Source organism: Falco peregrinus, chromosome 6 (genome assembly GCF_023634155.1).
Source record: "Falco peregrinus isolate bFalPer1 chromosome 6, bFalPer1.pri, whole genome shotgun sequence".
In the NCBI taxonomy this organism is placed as follows: Eukaryota; Metazoa; Chordata; class Aves; order Falconiformes; family Falconidae; genus Falco; species Falco peregrinus.
In genome coordinates this window covers 79,776,841-79,799,320 of record NC_073726.1, presented here as the reverse complement: position 1 = coordinate 79,799,320, position 22,480 = coordinate 79,776,841, and the positions used below count along the sequence as shown (strand labels likewise).

The following is a 22,480-nucleotide window of genomic DNA, read 5'->3' as shown; positions in this document are numbered from 1 at the left end:
ACTGCCTGCCAACAAAATCCTGTAGGCTGACTGGTACAAGTTTAGGATATTTCCTATATGTATGCTCACATTAATGGCAAAAGGTGTCCTACAAGCTTTTTCACTGTAGTTTTTTAATGGGAAGTGTGATTTCAAACTATATTGCATTTCATCTCAAAAGAATTACTAAACGTTTACATCACAGAAAAGAGGAAAGCATGTTTATTCTTATGTTTTATTTTAGGTATCTGATGAACAAGGCACTATAATACTCATTTCCACTTGCTAAATAAGTCTTTTTCGCACTGGCAACACCACAGAGAGAGAGAAGTTGCATGGAAATGACCCTTTCTACTTACAATGAAATAACAGCATTTTAGAAGAAGCATGAAGATTTACCACTGGGAGAAGGCTAAATGTATTTGTGTCCTCTCTGCAGTTGGATTGGTCATATAAAAAATATTTCTGTGCCATGTGATGCTCTTCATCACCCTCAGACCCTGCTTTGTCACACAGCAGTGTTTTGGTATGGTTAGTCTTTTCAGACATTGCTTTGCCAGGCACAGGTAGTGGAGATGAGAGGAAACATTCTTCAGATGCTGTCTTTGAGAAGTACTAAAGGGCAGCCATCAAGATGGACATAAATTGAGGTCAAGAAGAACCACTTTTAAAACAGCCATGGCTCGCTCCTGTTCTAGCTGTAGGTGGGGTTTGCTAAGCATGAACTTTCCGTGATATGGAATAACATCTTCTCTCGTGGGACTGACGTAATATGATTTTATAAGCTAATAATTGTCCTTCAAAGTTTTGCCTTCCATTTCTGAGTCAGGAAACAACTGTGGCATTCAACATTACAGTCTTAGGGATGTAGTCTCTTTGCCTTCGGTTCCCTGCAGTCATGTCCTGTGTTAATCTAGGATAACATTGTGTTACTCCAATTACTGGAAAGCTTCAGAGAAGTCAGGAAAAAAAAATCACCAGTGTAAAGTGAAAACAATCTTGAAACAATGTTATGCTACAGCATCAAAACATTCCAGATGGATTGTAATGCCCCAAAGTGCGGAATGTCAGCTATATTGGAAAACTCTGCTGAATCTGAATTGTAGATTTTTCTTCCTTCCCCTCCCCCATTTTGGTCTTCTTCACCCCCACCTTATTTTTATCATGTCGCTTTACCAGTGTTCTCAAAGATCCCCATCAGAGTTTGGTTCCTTTGGAACGAAGCCCTGCACATAAAATTATCTAAAGCAATCTTCCTTTTATTCTAATACTGACATTCGTAATCCTCTAAGGACTTAAAAGCAAAGGAAGGAATAATATCAATTATGGGAAAAAGGCTTTCATAAACTGAAAAGGCGTTTTGATCTGTTAAAATAAAATTAAAAAAATTCAGTCATTTGCACAATGTTTCCCAGGCTAATCCCCAACATAATTCAAATGAGATGCTTTAGCCTACAGAAAATGATAGAGGTTCTTTCTACGGGACAGAAACACAAGGGTTTGTTTATTTAAAAGAATTGCAGCTGTGGGATAAAGAACTCTAGCTGTACCAAACAAACAATCTTTGTTCAGATATTACAAAAATTGCTTCTCCTCTTCGATCTTTTTAGAATAAAAAGGTGATTACAAGAAAAAGTAGACTAGAAAATCTCAGTTGTTGAATATTTCGGATCTTTGCAAGACACAGGATTACCTGTGCTCCTTTCAAAGGTACTGGAAGGGACAAAAAGAGATGCCTTGCATGAGTGAAAGGAGAACCTCCTCCTCCTCCCCAGACAAGTTATTAATAGCCCTCTGCATGTCTTCTGAGAGCAGGCTTGTCTTCTGCTGATACCTAATGCTCTAACTCCACAACTATCCAGCTATGCCATTAGAACTGGGAAGATGCTCTATGTGTGGTAGATATAATACTCCAATGTATAAGACATCTTTAATTAAACATAAACATTTGCTCTGAACTGCCACTTAAAAACATATTTTAGAAGTAGACCTAAAACCTAAGAACTATGGTTCTCCTCCCCACTTTTATCTCTGCTTTTGCTTTAATGCATATCAACATAAACCCAACATATTTGCAATTTCTCTAGCAGGTTAATATTTAGGAGGATTTAACTTGACTTCCTGCATTGTTTAGATATCTATATTTGTCCATGTTCACTAAAAGAATTTGTCAAACAAATAAACAAAATATTCAAGTCTTTTTCCACTTCCCTGAAGATCAAACTAGGAGAAGTCGTGAGGTCTGGTAGCCATATATTTTTTAAAGCTGGGACAGGTCTAGGAAACGTGAATCTAAATGATACTTTTATGTCATGGTTTTCTTGTTCAAAGTGAGGAGCAGAGACCTAATCCATCCTCCGAGCATTTGCAGTTAGCTTCAGAACCAGGACTAGGATTCACATTTCTCCAATTCTTGCTCTTGCTGCTCCTCGACATCAAAGCACAACTGTCTTACGAGCTGCGCATTTGCTGTAAGATCAGATACCTTCCCAAAGCTCATGGACCCTCCAGCCCTGTCTCTCTTCCCCACCCTAAAGACCCTTCAAGCCCAACTTGGAAAGCTTGTGTGCAGTTTGACAGATGCCAAGTGGTCTGAATCAATTGAGTTCTTCTGCATACCTATTTGAGGAAAATATGGAAAAAGATAAAATAGACATAGATGCAAGACTGTGTGCTGCACGGCACTCAGCACCATCCAATACAATCTTACCACCAGCTAAGGCCAGCACATAGGGACTAGCATCTTTCTTGCTGTCTATACTGTGCTAACTTAAAACAATCCTCATATAAGGCTGGACAGCTGAGATTCACTGGGAATGTGGGTCCATATGGTGCCCTCATGGTATGTGCCAGCTGAGCGCCAGGGTGGGCTGGCAGGGGTGATGGGGTAAAAGAAAAGCTGAGGGTTTTCCATTTCATGGCTTTAAGAAGACCAGACCCCTAAGGGACAGAAGAGAGATCAAGAGTCTGGATAGTGTCCTTATCTATAAATTAAGCATCAATCCCCCTTCAGTGCCAGTGAAACTGGATTTGGGTTGGAGGATCACAAATCTCCCATGTCTGTTGGGAGCTGTGAGCCATACCTGTGTCTCTGGGGTTAAGCAGGCTGGCTGAAAATGAGTTGTCTCGGGGAGCTTCAGATGTGAACACTGAAAAGGGATGGTGAAACCTCAAAAAAGCTGACCCAGGCTATTTTTTGCCTTTCACTGCTGAACCTAACTTGTCCAGCTTTATTTACTCTGTCCCTCTGTAATTCCCAAAATAATATCCTGGTCTTCTGCCATATCATGCTGAAAGCCAGAGTTTCCAAGGAGCACATGAATTGGCAAGTGTGGAAGCAACATTAACACTAGCTTTCCCAAAGTTTATGCTAAGCTACCAACAACAAATTGACAGCAGCTGAGCTGAAGATAAGACTAATGCAGTCACTTTTCATTAACAGACTTCAAAATAATTCATTTTTTTGAGAGGGTAATATTACTGTAACTCTTCAAATCACATAGAAATACTGTCACATTAGCATACTCCAATAAATTCTTATAAAATGCTTTTCTGCATTCAGATGGACATGGACTACACAGCTGACAGTGAAACAAGCAAGGTTTCCTGGCATTACTCTGTTTCTATTGAGTTGCATTGATATCTTTCATAGTATTTGATGATGATAAATTTTACAGCCACTAAGAATAAGGGGTTTTAACTTTTAAAGAAAAACACATTACTGACCTAGATGGCTGCAAAAAATAGCTAGAAAGTATAATCTCTGTTTGTTTCCAAGGTTCAACTCTCCCAGTTTCATACTTTGGATTTCAAATTTTTAATCCAATCATATTATTATTAGAATTACAATTCCTGAACACATAAGATCCCACAAAGGACTCACAAAGCTACTTGACTATGGAATTTCTTCCACATCTTTCTGCCACTTCATTGCTATGGAGTAACCAGAAAACTTTGTCCTTTGTGTTGTTGTGTACCACACACAATGCAGTATGAACCACAGATATAGTCAGACTTCTTTTTTTTTCTTTAACTTTACCAAACACATTGAGAAGCATAACTTTGAGGTCTTTAGAGTGCACTGCTCTACCATTAGTTTCATCTATGAATACTCTGCAGCCAATTGGTTTCTAACCTCTTACGCCAAAAAAATATAAAACCCTTAGTAAATTTAAAATGCTTAAAATTTCTGTAAGATTCAGGAGTTCAACAGTCTAGGGAACGTAAATGAGGGGAATTGTCCCCATCAAAGGCACACAGATGTTGCTATAACCTTTTAAAAAGCCTGCTCTTGGAAGTTATAGTAAATATGTAAATATGCTTTGAAATCTAATATCCTTCCTGAAGTGGAAGCCCTGGAGTAAAAGAGCTCTTTGAGAGTATGTTTTGGTTTCATGGGATCGTATATATGTGATACTGAGCTGTCACCAGCAAAGCCAGGAGTCATCGCTACCAAAGCCTCTTGGAAGATGGTTGTAGGGAGGAGAGTTGTCCCAGGAATGGATGGTGAGTGCATGTGCACTGTGACATCCAGAGGCCTCTGACCAGGCATTAAGAATCTATTACCCCAACAGGTACCATGAGTTGGTGGTTTCTGCCTCAATATGAAATACTGTGAAACATTTTCTATGTCCCTTTCCATCTCTTTCATGCAGGATTCTCTCACCTCGCACAGTTTTTCACCTGTTTGTGGAAGTGTCTGCTTCCATCAATAAAAGGTCTTAGAGCTGACATAACTTAGGTTGCCAAACCAGTTGTACTGCTCTGCATCAGCTGAGCACCTTATGTCTCCCTTTCTCTTGAAAATAATTCATCTCACTACCCCTTTCACCACAGCAGTCCACACAGGCTGGTGGCTCTGATGGGTTTCCCAGGAAGAGGGATCCTTAGATGAGTCCCAGAAAACAACTGCCTTTTCCAAGCAGAGTCCAAACTGCACAAAATTTCCTCCTTTAGCTGTACTGCACCATTAGAAATTAGTTATGATTTCTTTCTTTTTCTACTCTGAACGAGAAATGAAAATTCTGTTCCTCTCCCTCAAAGGGTTCTGGCTCCAGCCCACCAGTACACTGAAGAGGACTGGGAAGTAGGAGCAGCCGTTAGTCTTTGTCCTTAGGAGAAGGTTTGTAATTGTGGAACTTGGGCTGGTGCTGTTACAGTGAGTTAAATCCCAGCTGTGGTGCAGGAGAGGACACTTCTGGGCCAGAAGAAAAGCAAAATGAACTCAGATGTTTCACAGGCTTGGAGGATTCAGCAGGAGCAGAAACACACACACCATGTGGAAGGGATGTCATGGTTCTGGGTCCACAGGATGCTCTCCAATGGGAAGGTGCAGGTTGCTGATAAGCCTGTTTCTTCCAGGCCCATGCACTGAATAAGTACTCTTCAACTGTACTGTTCTGCTCTCACAAGCAGCCGTTCTGAACAGTGGGTAGCTCATGATCAGCTTGAATGACTGAAACCAAATCATGTTACAAAGCATTTCATCTTCTGTTCAATTCATGTCTCTTAAATTTGAGGCAGGGGATTCATAAGCTACCCATTGCTTGTGAAGTATCTTCCACAAATATTTCCTTGGACCACCTCCAGGGGAAAGAGCTCTCTCTTTCAATTCTGTCTGTTAACTCCTTCAGAAACCTACAAATGACATCTCGAGAGTTCCTGTGCAGAAAACTGTAACAACCCTTTGCTTTATGGGTGTAACCCCAAGATTTCAAAGGGCTTTCTCCTCTGAGGGGTCACCCAAACTCCCTCTGTTTCCAGACAGGGCTCTGTGCATCATGCAGTAACATACATACCAGTGCCTGCAGCTGCAGGACCAAGGGTGAGGTCTGGGCTGAGATGCAACCTCTGAGCATCAGGGGAGGCTCCTGGCAAAGCTCCCACCACGGCTCTTTCCCTGGGGTCTGCCCCACACCAGAGCTGGCCTGCAGCACCGGCAGGCAAGCCCCAAGAAGCATCCAGGGAAGCAGCTGCAGAAAAAGCATGAGCAAGAAAAAGCTACCGTTCGGTTTTGCTCTAAGAGAAAGCACAAGCAAGATAGGAAACACTTGATTTACCTAATGATGCTTTTATTTTTCATTATGGAAAGACAGGGCACATTGATAGCGCTGGAAAATCCATCACAGGCCAAAATTGCCCAGACTCCAGCCTCGTCCTTTATTTTTGCCATTTCTGCACTCATAGGGGGGCTGGAAGTGGATTGTGGGGGAGGGCCCTCATCTGCACTGTACTGATTTGCAGAGGCAGTTATCCAAAAATAATATTCTGGGTCGAGTTCCTGGAGAGGGACGTTGGGGTTTTGTGGTAGGGAAAAGCTGGCAACCTTGACTCTCATCTGTAAAAATCTTCCTTCACCCCTCACACATTTATTGGCTTGTTTTCACACCTTGCCCTCTTTAAAGGGTTATATACAGTAACATGATGCTGCCTGGAGCTTCAGATTCTTCAAAGGTGCATTCAAGCTTGAAGCAACCCCTTGTCCCCCAAAACATCCTAAAAAAGGTCGGACCCGCCCTGATTGCCTTCCTAAATTTTCCCTGGCCTTTTTTGTTTTTGGAAGAACCATGCCACTTATGTGTGTTCTAACATATCCCTCTTAACTCAACAAAAATGCCATATCAAAAGCTTTAACTGCCATATGTCCTATATAGACATATGAAGCATATTTCTTTTTTATTCATATTTTATTGGAAGTCTTACAAAGCATACAGAACAGATGCCAGTACATCAAATTCATCATGCCGAGCCTTGATTATACAGACCCCGAAGCCCCAACACTGCCATACAATCCTTCCTTTCAGGAAATAAAAGCCAAAGACCAGTTTTCCCGCAGGACCACTTGTGGGTATAAGCTGAAGCCCTTATTACCGGAGGTTCCTTGGATACGATTTAAAGTTTGAAAGTTCCTCATATAGCTGTTCACTCATCATAAGGTACCTCTCAAAGTCTAGGCATGCTGCTAAAAGTAGGAACACCCATCCAAAACCAGGGAAGCACTCAGCCAAATATCTGCTTCCAGCTTAGTAGCAGCAGCCTTCTCTTTTTCCCTGAGCAACAGTGCAGCAGATGAGGAGAGAGATAAGCAGACAGAAAGCTCAACATCCTAAACAGCCACTGCCAGAAGCTGTTACTATGTGCAAGGAAATATCGCATTAGTCCTAATGAAACAGGGTTGTCACCTGAACTAAATTTACTTTGCAAAGAGGAGACAAAATAGTCCCCCAAGAGCTTTGTGTGCTATGCTGTGACAAAACACCAATTAAAAAGAAATGAATAGAACAGATTCTCGTTGGCCTGACGTTTCCTTCTATTGTTCGTGGTGTAAATCAAAGCAGGCATGACATCCTCCGAAATTTTAGATTTATTTACACGTGTTTAGGTTGACCATGTTTACTCACGCGGGGTTTCACTCCACCACTTGTTAATGCATTTGGCATGTTCTCATGTAAATACATCTAGGATTTCAAAGGGAGGTCATTCTCTATCCCCCCCCTCCATGCAGAGGGAACATGCCAGAACTGTGCTGAGGATATGGAATGAGATCACTCGAGATCTGAGTTGCCATGGGTGGGTAATGATGAGGTTACCCCTATGGTGTGCATAGATGTATTCCAAACCCTCATTATCGTTATGATACATTCACAGGAACACATCAAATCCATCTTTGAAACTGTTCCTTGATTTTGAGTCTACTTGCTGCTTTATGGAAGCCACTCCAGCGGGGATTTTCTGCTGATGTAATGCTAAATGGCAACAGATAGGGGGAAAAGGCAGCAGGGGCAGGGGGAACGGAGGCATATTGAAAAGATAATGCAAGGAAACGATGGCAGAGGAAAAAGGATAGAAAACTAGGGTTCCACCATGTATATGAGGATGTAACTTCAGGACAGTTCTAAATCCCTGTTTGTAAATCACTATTAGGAGTCAGCTGTGTGTGTAGATCCCAGTACTTACATGCCTAGCCACATTGGGGGAGACTCTCACCAGCTTCACTGCACTCAGAATCGACCTTGTCAAGCCCTGTGCTCCTTTTTTTTTTTTTTTTTTTTCTTTGTTATTTAGAGCTTTTGGTCAAACAAGAGCTTCCTGAAACTCTGCCAAGCACTGGAAGTTGCAAAAATTGCAGTTTCTTGACCAAAACAGCATTCAGTGTTGCACGAGAGAGGAGATGCCTCCATCAACCATAAAATGCCTGCACCCATTCACTTCCTCTGTGAGTCCAGGCCGTTGCACTGGTCCTTGCTGAGGCAATACCCTGCGATGCACAAACATTGGTTCTGATCCCATCTGACACGTATTTTTTTCATATTTATTCTGTGCTGTTGTGGGAAAAGTCTATGTTGATTTTTAGCTTTATTTTTTAAACTTTATGGTAAAGAGTTTTGAATTTATTTTACTTAGAATATAATTTTCTTTCTTTTAAATACATCTGGCTAGTTGGCATAAATATAACTATAGCTGGCTGAATCCCTAGAGTTTAAAGGAATATTTCTGGTTGCAGGGGATTTAGCTCATAATTTATTTCAGGATTATGCACTCAAGGATTAAGGCAAAATAAAATCCATGCAACAATTACTATTTTATATTTAAAATTCAGAAACTGCTTTGAAAAACCCAGCCAGCAAAAATATACTTTTTAAATGGTTAAAGATTATTGTTAATCTTTCAAGTTTTAATGTTGAAGTTATCTTTGTAGAAACTGTACATATCTGTGAAATGCCTGTTTGCATAAAATGACAAGATTAGTCGAAGTCATATGTCAAATGCGGTTTTTTGTTGTTTTTTTATTTCTTTTGAAGAATGTACCACATCAATATCCCTAACTCTTCTGTACTTAGGATGGCATTTCTGAAAGCACTTAATATTGCATCTAACTAACTCAGTTCAGACCTCGTGGTGGCTTAAATGTGAGCAGGATTAGGTCATCACAGAAGACTTCTGAAAATCCCAAGTTGATCCCTGCTATTACCTCATTTAGGTCATGATAGCTCATTTTTGAATGGGTAATGAACTTCTGAAATACAGATTTTCACGACATAAGAAGAATGCAAGAGGCAACTTTATCACCTGGGTTGATAAAACCCCAGTACTACTGGGCTCTTACCCAGGTTTTGGCATGGGAGACCGCAGGAGGAGAGATGCCCAGTGCTGTACCGCTCGCATGACATGACAGGTTGTGAGCTGGCATATAACACCGTGACTCCACAGAGACCAGCACCAGTTTCTTCAGTGAAGCTATGGCAGCTGAACTGCTTATGTCTAGCTTAAAACAAACCACTCTAAACTCTGCAGAGGTTATGTTGTTCAAGACCAGCTCGTACATTTTGCCATCCTGATGGTCCCCATCCTACAGAGGTCAGTGCAAAGCCTGCCACTGACTTCAGTGGTTCAAAGAAAGCAGGCTTTCCATGCTATGACAAACTTCAAAGCTGCCCTGTCTCATCCTCCCCCCATCCTTGCTCCTTCTCTTGTGTATAGTCAGCTCCACAGTCAACCCCAAAACCCCAGCCATATGGCCCCCAGTAGATGCACCATCATCTATGTGCACTGCAAGTCATCTCTAACATGACAGCGGGAAGTGGACAGTCAGAATGTCTTTTATCTCAGGGAACTAAACAGCAATACATCAATATAATAGATCAATATTAGGTCAATACAAGTTTACAAGTGGGTTACTAAAAAGCAAAACCACTAATGTAAAAACCAACCTGTGTCCTGGTTTCCAGCATGGCATCATTTTCCCTCTGCCAGTCTCAGCTCCAAATACTATCTACCAGTCTCCTTTCACCTAGCTCCCACTAGAGCTGACCACTGCAAAACTAACATCCCTTGTGACCTTATTGCTAGGTGCTGATTCAGCTGAATGGAATCTTTGTATGAAACTACCAGGCTCAGATGAGGAGCAGTTTTAATAGTTCTTGGAAAGCCAAACAGCAGCACTAAGAGAGGTACAGCACTTGCAGCAACCAGCAAAAAAAGGAGGAGCTCAGAGAAATACATCTCATCGATGAACAGTGTGAGGCTTGGCAAAACTGTATTTAAATGGTAGTGAGAAGGAGTCATGGTGGCACATTCAGCTCTTAGCTTCCCTTTTGGAACCAGCACTCTATAAATTTTTTTTTTCTCATCTTTAGCTGAAGTTTGATTGAAACTCGTCTTAACCAAGCCCATTCACTTACCCACAGCTTCATAGCAGAGTAGTTGTGTTTGAGAAGCATGAGTGGTTTTGCTCAGGGTTTGTGGATATATCCGCTGGGGGGAGGAAAAATTATTTTTAGATATATCCTGATGCATCATGGTGTTTATGTAGAAAATTCAAAAACAGTTGGTCAGAGAAAATTTTACTTTTACCATGTTAGCACATGAGTGAGAGCTGACTCACATTTTTATTATCTGAGTGGGTCTCATCTACTGGAACCACCATTTCCAGTAGTCATATCTTGTACTTCTCACATCATCAGTTCTTCCTCTGCATGTCTCTCCCACACATATTTCAGCTTCTAAGTATCAAGAATAAGGGAAGTGGGAGCACCCTGTGTATTCTAACATGTGAAATAAACCACCATGTTGGAGTTAAAATCTGAATAGTAGTTGCAGGATATAAATACGAGTCAGTTAACGTCTCCCAACTGCTTTGTGCAAAGGTGCTGTGGGAGACCAAAGGGAAGCCCCAGCAAGCAAAGGTTGCCATGTTTTTGATGGAGAAGTCTGCTAAACTATTCCAAATAAAGTAAATCATGAGTGATCTTTAATAGACAAATTTCACTGAGTTATTTTCACATGAATATTAATATACCTGAGAGTTCTGTTGCATGAGACAAGTGATCACAGAATCATAAAGCTGGAAGAAATCTGAATACATCATTTAATGCACACTCCCATACTAGGACAGGACCAGCCCTACATTTTTCAGTTCTTCAAAACCTTTATCTAGTTCTCATTTTCAGTGATGGAAATTACACCAATTTCCCAGGCACTCCTGTCCCAGTGATTCACTATTTTTACTATTAATTTATTTTTCTAATGTCTATTTAAACCCAGTCCTTATTGTCCCAACCACCACTGGAGTGAGGACCAGAGTTGTTTGTGTTTTCTTTTTTTCTGATATCATGGTTAACTATTATGGAAAACAAAATTAAGAATAAGAGGAAACATGATTTTTTTCTGAAAAACAAATCCAGTACTTAAGATTTCAAAACATGAGTTATTTTTTTGCTTTGTTCTAATTCATATCTTCACTTACTGGTTTTAGTCCAAAGCATTATGAAAAAAGCTGTATTTATGGTGTCTCAGAAATTCAGTCTCAATCTGGTTATGCAATAAATCAGAAAAAGCAGCCTACTCTCACAGGACGAGGAGGCTGATTTCTGGACCAGAATGGTTTCAAAAAAGTTAAACTTTTAGATTCTTATCTGAACCAAGCTATTAGAGGCTTGCCCATCACTTGCTAGTAGTCTAACTTTTCACCTCCAGAGACTTCAGTTTAAATTCTGGTTTAGGTCACAGTGAAAATGAGTTCAGCGGTTTGCATCCTAGTGGACTTCTGTCAACATTGAGAAACCACCATACAATCCTGCAGAACTGGAAATTTTGCTTAAAAGAAAGCCTGGACTGGAATACCAGAGGCCATAACAAGCGTAACACTACAGCTACATGGAGAATTTTGAACAGCACCTGACACAAAGAAGTCCAGTGACAAGCAATATAAACTAACTGCTAGCTTAACAGGGATGTATTTGTTGTTTGTCCAAACTCATACATTTTTGAACCAAGCAACTTCACATCTTATTACAAAAATCTGATGAGAACCTCATAATGAGCAACAATGACAGAGGAACCAATCTCAGACACAGTACTTCAAATTAAATGGTTAGCATTATAATTTCCCATCATCCCCACAGAAAATAGCTGTTAAGAGAAATCATAGAATCATTTAGGTTGGAAAAGAACTTTGTGATCATCAAGTCCAAGCATTAACCCAGGACTGCCAAGTCCATCACTATACCATGCCGCTAAGCGCAGCATCTATGTGTTTTTTAAACACCTCCAGGGATGGTGATCCCACCATCTCCCTGGGCAGCCTGTTCCAATGGTTGAGCAAACACTTCAGCAAAAATGATCTGTTGTACAAAAATATTTCTGTACGAAGGCATATTAAAAAGTTTGATACTGTTGACCTCAAGGGAAATACAGAAAATAAGGCATGTCAGAGATAAAGGTGAGTTTTAGATTAGAGTACAGATTTTACATTTACCATATTAAAAAAAAAAAAAGAAGACATAAGTAAAACAAAAAAAATGCAAATAATGTCTTCCTGGTCTTTCACTTCTGTTGCGCTTTTTTCCTTCGATTAGATATACACACAAAAACTTACATTCTCAGCTGCTCTGAAAATATAGAGACACAAAATGAAGTAGAAACACTCGTGTATAGACAGATTTTAAGAACAAGTTTCTCTGTTCAGGTGTCCCAAAGCTGCAGATTACAACAGCAAAAGAGTGTGCTTTCCCATAATACAAGAAACTAAGAGGACTTTCCACCAACTTTCCAAAAAAGTTCACATATGGTTTTAGACTAGATTTTTTTCTCCCATATAAGAATCTGAGGCAAAACTAAATGGGAAGGAACAGAGTTTTGCACTGTGAGAGCTGATGTCACTTCAGCTACAGGCAGAATGCTTTGAATTCAATCATTTGTGCTGCTGGTTCATCACTGGCTACAGGTGATGTTACAAAATCTCAGCTTTTAATAAATAAAACCAGAACAATCGCCTTTTTTCTTCTTTCCTCGCCCCCCCCCCCCCCCCCCCTCCTTCTACCACAACTGCAATAGAAGGCTTGTATTTTGGAGGACCACATAAATGAATATAAAATTTGTTTTCCTGAGTTTGTGGTCTGCCTTAAGCAAGGCTGGAGTCATGTGAAATGTCACATGCATCTCAGCAGAATATCAGCAATGAAGGAGGAGGATGACAATGGAGTGACCCACATCATCTTCAAAAGTAAGCCCCCACTCCAATGCTCAAGTAAAATGTGATAAAAACAAAGAAACAGCCCACACGAGAACTATGGCACTGATTTTATCATTCATTCATAAATGTAAATTTAAAGGTATCTATTTCTCTGATGCTATCACAGCTTTTTCTATAGATGGATTTCTGAAGAATTCAAGTTCAATGTACATGATACCTTGATGACAGCTTTCTCATATGGTGAAATCTATTGCATAATACAGAAATCTAAAGAACACGTTCCTACAATAGTTTTCATCTACTCATTTAATTTCACAATATTAATATCTAAAACCTACAGCAAAATGTCAGTTGTGGAGCTGGATCAAAATCCAGCTCTCCAGCCCCTTATAAAGGGGGTGATGGTTTTGATGGTGCAAAAAAATTTAAAGGATTTACTCAAAGCTAAAATCACAGGAAAATACTATAACAGACACAAAATACCTGATAGAAAAGGGAAACCTTTCAAAGCCTACAAGCATTTCCAAGAAAAATGCCCCAGAGGATCTTTACTCCAGTGTTCCTAGAACAGGTGGGTTAGTACGTTGCAATGGGAAAACAACTTTTCCAGAGTTAGAAAATAAAAGGGTGCAAACAAATCAGAAATAAAGAAATACCCTTAAGGTATCTGCACTGAAAAAGGACACAGAAAAAGCACACCTGACTTCCATAGGCGAGGGGACAGTCAGAGGACAACTGAAGCACAGCTACCCTATGAATCTGTCCGGGAATAGGGACATCTCACAAACTGGAAAGTATTAGTATGAGGTAATAGAGTCACTTACAGATTACACTATTATAATTTAATAATTTAACCCAGAATAGGACCAAACACAGTTTAGCCCAGCTTTTCACATCCATCATGATTTGCTGTCACCACTCATGAGGGTCAGGCACCAGGATGTAACTTTTTCTGAAAATGATCTAACAAATCATGGGCTTGATTAACTTGGAGAAGTCAATCAAAACATACGTGGGGACTGGAGAGTACTTGGAAAAATGGCATTTAGACAAGAGTTGGTAGTGTTGATTCACATAAGAAATCTGAAGGCCTAGCACCTTCAAGGGATGTCCTACATAGATTTCCCCAGAGACTTCAGCTTTTTGTGAGAGGCCAAATTCTTTTTCAGTCTACAAAACCAGTTAGTTTGATGTTGTGAGTGAGAAATTGGATTATTAGATGGCTACTGATAACCATTTTTATTTTAGGATTATTTTAGTAGGGAACAACAGATGACCATAAATTATTTGTGATTAAGTCACAGATGTACTTCCCAGTAAGGTTTCTGACACTGAATTTTGCTGATACCCAACTATGTATCAGTTGAGGAAAGGTAGAACAGTTCATTCTCAGCAACAAGATTAATGAATTTATGCAAACAGTGAAATAAAAATCAATGTAAATGTAGTGAAAGTTAAAAATCATATATTATTCTATTTGAAACTGGGAACACAAGAAAGCAGAGCAAGGTAAACAAGTAAAATGTCCTTAAAACAAAAGGCTCTGAAAAGCCTCTTCACTACAAGAGCAGAGGTTCTACATAGTTTAAGTTCCATGTTTGCTGTTTCCATGTCCACCTCAGAAAGTGTCAGCACAATGTAAGAACCTGAACCTAAGCAAGCCTTACGCTGTAATGCTTTCAAGGAGAGGACCAGCCCCATTAGCAAGCTCCTGTTCCCTAGTTCATAATATTGTTTAAAGCATTTATTTTTGGATGAAAATTAATCAGAAGCCTTGATTATTTTTGAGCATTAAATTCCTCAAAATGATATTTTCTGCAAGAATATAAATTACCAGATGGAATTTCTGCACCAAATTCCAATTCAGACAATGACAGCTTGATGAAGACCTACATGCACTTTTTGTTTGATATATCTTTGTGATTGCCAACATCTTGCTATGCTGTCACTTTCAACTCAGAAGTAAATGAATTTCAGTGACTGTAAAATGTTTTGGAGTATGTTCAGGATCTTCAACAATCTGTAGTACATAGGTCTTAGACTTGTAATTGAATCGGCATGGTAAACTTACTTCTGTTTGGATCCCATTAAAGTCTGCTACTAGAGTAGCCTGCTTCCAAATACAGTACAAATGTATATCCAATGCAATGATCAGATAGTAAGTTTAAGAAACAGAGGAAGTACTTTCTCACAGAACACGTAATTTAATTGTGGACCTCACCAATATCTGGGGTTTTGGGATTTAGACTACAGGAAAAAAAAAAAAGAAAAAAAAAAAGAAAAAAAAAAAGGAAAAGGACTCCAAATAAATCCATGGACAATACATCTGTCAGCAGCTATTAAAAACAGTAGTGCAGACAACCTCTGACTGAGAAAGTACCTAAGTCCTCGACAGCTGGAACCTGGGAGGGTGTTGTGGGAAAATACAGCGCTACAACTGGCCCCCATTAAAGCCTATGCTGGAGACAAAATGCTGCGCCAGGAGGACATTTGGTGTGACTCAGCATGGGAATCGTTATGGCTAGTATGAGAGCTGAAACACAGATTGTCCTATGGGAGTGCCTTGTATGTATAGTATATATACAATGAGATACTGTTAATCAAAATTAACAAACAGCTGGACATGAACCGACAATGTGCACTTGCAGCCCAGAAGGCCAACGCTATCCTGGGCTGCATCAAAAGCGTGGCCAGCAGGTTGGGGGAGGTGACTCGCCCCCTCTGCTCTGCTCTGGTGAGATCCCACCTGGAGTGCTGCATGCAGCTCTGGGGCCCCCAACACAAGAAGGACATGGACCTGTTGGATTAGGTCCCCGGGAGGGCCACAAAGATGGTCAGAGGGCTGGATCACCTGTCCTATGAAGACAGGCTGAGAGAGTTGGGGTTGCTCAGCCTGGAGAGGGAAGGCTCCAGGGAGACTTTATAGCAGCCTGCCAGTACTTAAAGGGTGCCTATGACGAAAGATGGGGACAAACTTTTTAGCAGGGCCTGTTGTGACAGGACAAGGGATAATGATTTTAAACTAAAGGAGGGTAGATTTAGACCAGATGTAAGGAAGAATTTTTTTACAGTGAGGGTGGCGAAACACTAGAACAGGTTTCCCAGAGAGGTGGTAGATGCCCCCCGTCCCGGGAAACGCTCAAGGTCAGGCTGGACAGGATTCTGAGCGATGTGATCTAGTGGAAGTTGTCCCTGGTCATTGCAGGAGGGTTGGACTAGATGACCTTTAAAGCTCCCTTCCAACCCAAACTGTCTGAAGTTTCTATGATTCTAAATAACCTTAGAGAAGCAGCAAGGAAAGCATCTAAAGGAAAATACGCAGTTTCAAGGGGATCCCTGTTCATAGGCTTGTGCTTTTTCCTCCTATCCTGTTCAAAGGCAAGCCAATAATCAGAAAGGCAGTAAGTAGTGGTATGGCAATAGGTAGCTGCAACCTCTCTTCATCCTCTGTCATTATGGAAGTGCTAAGATTTATGCCTCCAGACTGTAGGTGCAACCCAAGGAAGAGCCATTGTACATGACAAGCTCTGTCTTCAAGCCAGGAAGGTTATGGCAAAGCTTCCAATTACCCCCACCACTACTGGCTGCACACTTCACAGCTGCTACATACATTGGAAGAGTTATCTTTCAGAGAAAAGGTAGGGGAGCTCGTTGGCTTTTCCTTCCCCTTGTTTATCAGCCACACCTCCAGCTAGAGTCAGTAAGAAGAAACGGGATTGCGACTGCCTGGATTTCCTGAGCAGCCCCCTCTTTCACTGCTCAGAAGGATAGGAGATAAATTCACAGGATGCGGGACAGGTTAGAGAGCAACCTCAGTGCTGATTAATCGGTTTAGTTTCAGAAAGAATCTTCTGGAGGATAAATTCAGTAATGTTCTGTTCCAAGGTGCATTAAGATATGTCTGTGTATCTCGCAACAACTACATTACAGAGGAGGACATGCCATTCTGCAGTGTTGGAAAAATCACATATTACAGATGACGGTTAACAAAAGCACTCCAGTCACAAGTGCAGTAAACATGTGTAAGTTATACACTGTAGTCAGTATTTCCTGGCTATAAAGCAATTCTGTTTATTGTACACATTTACTGAACTTCAGAGGCAAGAGAAGCCTGGCTCTGCACATAAAACCACTCAGATAAATATGCCGTCCTACTTCTTTAAAACAATTTTTGTACTGAATCAACTCCCTAGGCCATTTCCTAATGCGATATCATGGCTCTTGCAGAGCCAATGACAAAAAACCTGTAAAATGTAACTCCACATAAACGATGTCAGTGTAGACTGGATGTTAAGTGTCAAATTAGACAAACAACTGAAATTTTGCAGGCTTCACTCCCAATGATAAGAACGGTCAAATGAGCAGGACAGGGAGGAATCAGAGTGTTATGATACTTGGGTTTGTCTTTCTGCAATTGCAGGGATGAATTTAGATGAAACCATTCTGCTGTCTGTGGCTTTAATGAAGACCGTTTGCCTTGCCTAATCAAAAAAACAAAAAGTATATATTTGAGAACCAAAAATATCTTGGTTTAATGACGCACATAGGCAAAAGTTTATAAGTGGGAAAACTTTCTTGCTGCAGAGCCTCAGTGCACCTGTGCAACAGCTGGATTTAATCTATCGAGGACTGTATTTTAGAAGCCATTGCTGGATTTTAGGCTGGAAACTGAATAGTGCCCCACCCAGCCACGTTCCAGTCCACAAACTACTTTTAACATTTCAGTGAGGGTAGAACAATTGTATTCTGCGGGTTAAAGAAATCCAGGGATGATTTATGTGCTGCTGGGAGTTTAAAGAGGAGAAAAGAAAACAGGCAAATTCAGCTGACAAGAAAACAATCTAACCATTTGATCTAGTCCAGTGAATAGAACACCTAAACTTATCAAGAAATGCAATTGATATTTGTGCTAGATTCATTACAGAACAGATATGTACAAACAAGAATCTGATCAATACCAGCTAAGTTAATAATATTTCCTCCATATCTTCCAACAGTTACATATTTTAACAGTCTGCATCAATAAACATACAGATTTAGACATAAAGATCAAATACGCTGCCCAAGGGCCAAGCACAAATAACTATCAGCCAAATGACAGAACAGTAAATAAGTGAGGCTCTGAAGCCTACAGGCTTTCCCAGCAGCGATTTAGGAAACCTATCTTTGGACATTTTTTTTTCCTCCTCCCCTCCAATCATGGGTAAAATCTTGATACCACTGACCTAAGTGGAGCCAGGTTTTTAACCGTTACCCTTACCATACAAATCCATCTGTTAAACAGATGGTATGAGATCAGAATATGATCTCATACCTTCTCAGGCATAATATTAAACCCATGTGATCACACCCAAAGCATCCAGAGCAAAGGATCTGGATGTGACAAGACCACCTCAGCACCACTGCTTCATCATGAAGATGAGCAGAGATCTGTTTTCCAAACTTGCAGAAGGCAAGTTTTTCATAAAAGACCATAAAAATGTTGTCTGGCCTGCTCTGTAAGCTCTGAGACTCCATGACACTATTCTTAAGGCTAAGGGTCAGACACACTCCTTGATGCACTGCCCCTTCTCCCTTCTATTTTTGAAGCTGCCCTACTGGCATTGAAGATCACTATACTGAGAAGTGAAACGCATAACAAAATTAACCAAAAGTATTACTGAAAAAAGAAACCTGCCTTAACATTGTCATTAAACCATCAATTTATGACCACCTGGAAAAGTTATTCCACAGTGAATCTAACCTAGTGACCCTTTCTACCCATTCAGGTAATACTGTTGCTGTATGTTCTACTTTATATAATTGGCGAAAGATTTTTCTTGACCTTCCCTTTCCATCAGCTACAGATGGACATCCTATCTCACTCTGTGGCTCAACAGATACCTGATATAAAGTGAAGCTGCTCCTCAGAAGAGGCTGATGAAAACTTATTCCACGTTCCCCGACATGGCATTGGTTAGACATCCATCTAGGGGTGGGAACCGAGACTCTATTCCTTGGTTTGGGGCCTAATTACATGTGACCTAAAGAGCCATCCGAACCACAGAAATTAAGCATCCTTCTGAGTCTGGTGACCAGGACCTAGCTCTGCGAGAAGCTCTGCTTTAGATCAAACAGGTCATTCAAGGCTGAATGAAGTGGGAACACTTGCTTTTCATTTTAATGAGCAAGAGGGAGGGAAACTAGCTGCAGTTGACCTGAAACAAGTGTTTTTTCTAAAAGTTTTGCTGAACTGGAAAATCAACTTTTCACAAAGCCCCTAATCAACACAGGCTTTCATGTTAAATACAGATGGATAAACCCCCCTATTGTATATTATAGTTTTTTTCCCTTAGAAATACTATTATTTTCTTCCTTTGTTCCACTTTTTCCCTGGAATTAGCTTTGCTTACCCTAAACTAAAAGCTTGAGCTTAGACACTTAGAGGTGCAAGGTGAGTCTCTTAATCCCATAGTGCAGTCAATCTATGGAAATTAGAAGACCTTCTCATTTTAAAGATTTATCAATGAGTTTCAGTTAATCAATCACAAAAGGAGAATCTCAGCCTGCATACAATTTAATGCCAAAAGGAAAAGCAACTTACCAGAAACTTACATTTGAAAATAAAAAATAAGCAGGGCTGTGGGGTGAGAAGACTGAATCTAATTCCCGCAGTGTGAGAATGCGCATACACCAATTACATCTGGAAGCACACAACTTGTGGTATTATTTGGAGGCTGGAGGTTTCACCACAATAGAACATGAGAGGGTCTTTCTGTTGGTGACTAGTCCTTTCACATGTCCTTCCCCTGAAAAGAAAGGAATGCCAACATACCGAGTCACTTCTGCATCTCCTGTCACCACACTTCGTTCCCATGCTCGTCTTGGCCAGCTGTTACATTGTCCCAGCTCATTTTTATTTGAGCATCTTGATGGTATTCTGGAGCAGCAAGGTGGCATGCCAGACAATTCTCATCCTGATACACGGCTCTTGCTGGTCTTGGACATATTTCATCACACAGATTTACAGGGACAGACAAACAGCTGGCTGACTCACCAACAGATACTTGGTGGATGGTAGAGCTTTGCAAGTAAATTCAGACTCTAAATGTCATTTATTTGTGTTTTGGTTCTTGTTAAATGCTTCAAAGCAAAAATTAGCACATTTCCTACCATGACTTCTTAACAACAAACTCTGCAGAAATGCCTTTTGCAGAAATTCCTAGGAAGCAATTTCAACACGGCTTCATGCAAATCTCATTTTTAAATGTCAGCTCTGATTCTTCTACTCAACTATGCCTTCATGAAACTAGAGATTCTGACAGACAGAAGCTTTGAGTGCTCACCGCATTCCAGCATATGTGTGACTCCTGTATTGCCGGGCTATTTGTTTGCTCAAATATTTATCTTAACGACACCTGTGAGTGGTTAAGAAGTGTTATTAAATTCCCATCTGTGAAAACTGGTCAGAGACATTAAGGACAAGATACTCCCCTCCCTCCTCACCAACCCCACAATAAAAGCCAAAGTCCAAACAGAAGCATCTAATGCTGTTGAGAAAAAATTTGGACTCTCAATAACTGAGCACATCTTTCACAAACACACTGACTTGGCAAAACATTTATCAGTAAAAAAACTCCAAACCTACAATAAAATGTAAGTACCTAAAGTTTTTCCACTATGCTTGCAAAGGACTGCAACCTTGTAATCAGAAAAGAGAGTCTTCATTCTTATCTCATAGAAAAGCCTGCTTGGGAATTACATACTAGGAGGAGTCCTTAGGCTTAGAATCCCTTAAGGAATCTAAGCATACCCAAAACATGCTTCCTAAATGGAGTTCAATATCAAACACAACAGACTTTGGTTTTAGCAGCTAAAGAAAACGTATTCATATTTGGTCCACCCTGCAAAATGAAACCATAGATAATTATTAAGTTTGAATCACCTGAATAAAGCCTTAGATGAAATCCATCCTCAAAACAGATGACAACAGAGATGATTTCTAAATGTGACAGGACTCAAAGTAATTACAGCATCAAAGCATCAAAGTCCAATCTCAAAGGTGCATTTGGGAGGAACAATGGTGACCTTCCCACAGAACATTACCAATACAGAAGGGCACATCTACCTGCCCTGAGCCGATAATTATTTTTGGGGATAACTCCCAGTGAATTTGAAATAGAAGGTGTTAAAATCACAGCTTTACCTTCTGCACACATGCCATAAATAAGAAGTATTCACTTGACATCTTCAGGTTCCACTTATACTATTAGCCATTAAGGAACTTGTATGCTCAGTATGCCCTTGTCAAGTACAACAGAAATCCACTGCAAGAGCATTTTGATTTCAAGCTCATATTGCAAAAGAGGTAATGATAAACAAGCAAAAGGAGAACTAAAGAATTAAAAGATGAGCCAAAGTGCATTCCAGTGTCAGAGGCCCAGCTACTACTGCAGCATTGTATTTAGCTCAGTTCACCCAACTCACTGCAGTTTATACTATCATGCAAAACTTTGCAAAGAAGGTTCACAGAGGATGGACAAATGTTCCCACCTGGGTCCAATAGCATATTACAGGAGAGCAGAAAGCAACTGAAATCTGTTCCTCCCTTCATGTTTTGTAGCCACTTTTCTTCTTTTGGGCAGGTCTACCAGCAAAAATGCAACACACTGCCACAACTAGTATCAATGGCTGTGTGTTCAGAGAAGGCAATATAAATGGACAGGTTGGAAACAGTGAAGCTACGCTGAGGTTCACAGAAGCTTTGTGTTACCTCTCTGGAATCTCCATCCCCCACAACACTGCTTTTTATTGCCCCTTGTAGAAAAACCCAAACATATTATCTTCTGTGAAATGCAATGCAATTGACTCCTGACATTGGGAAAAGCAACATTCAGTTTGTGAATGACTGCACCATGTCCTTCTGTTGCATTACTCTGGGGGTGTAGTAGTCACAACTACTGCTTTTAGAATAGTCCATCTTTCAATTTAAGGAATGGCTTTCACATCTGATGCTGGGAAACTGCAAAATCTGTGAAAATGTCCATAAAAATTTTATGCCCAGATACTGTTAACTCTCATCTAAAACTCCAGTGGGCTAACACAACAGATTGATGCATGCAGGCTGAAGTTTACCCCTTCACTATGACCTCAGCCTTATGTAAATCTTCTAAATTGAACTAAAATTATTCTTAAATGTAAAAGTATGTTACAGCTGCCACAGTTTTATCTGAACGAGACACACCAGTGCCGTTTGGGCAGAATAACTGTGATGGGGCAACAACTGCTTTGAGCTGCAGCTTCAGGCACAGAGAAAGTCCTGTCATGCAGAAGGATAAAAAGCTGCCAGCCTCAGACAGTGCAAGGCTCCATCATCCAGAGGAGGCAGGCCCTGTAGGGATGGAGCCATAAGCAATAGCGATTCTCTGGCCACAAGAAGGTTACACCATGTGTTACTGACCCAATGAACTCACCATTGGGCTGCTCCTTCCCAAAGCAGGAGGCATAACTCTTGTAGAAAATAACTACCAGGCTGGAGATTATACGCAT

General features: G+C 40.5%; 1 long non-coding RNA gene across 1 annotated transcript; it reads right to left on the bottom strand.

The window, feature by feature from the left end:
• Nucleotides 1-200: 200 nt before the first annotated feature.
• Nucleotides 201-20,445, bottom strand: LOC129784813 (uncharacterized). The gene is made up of 2 exons (XR_008747914.1): nucleotides 19,547-20,445; nucleotides 201-892 (listed from the first exon to the last, which is right to left on the bottom strand). It is a non-coding gene; the product is annotated as an uncharacterized LOC129784813 (long non-coding RNA).
• Nucleotides 20,446-22,480: the final 2,035 nt, after the last annotated feature.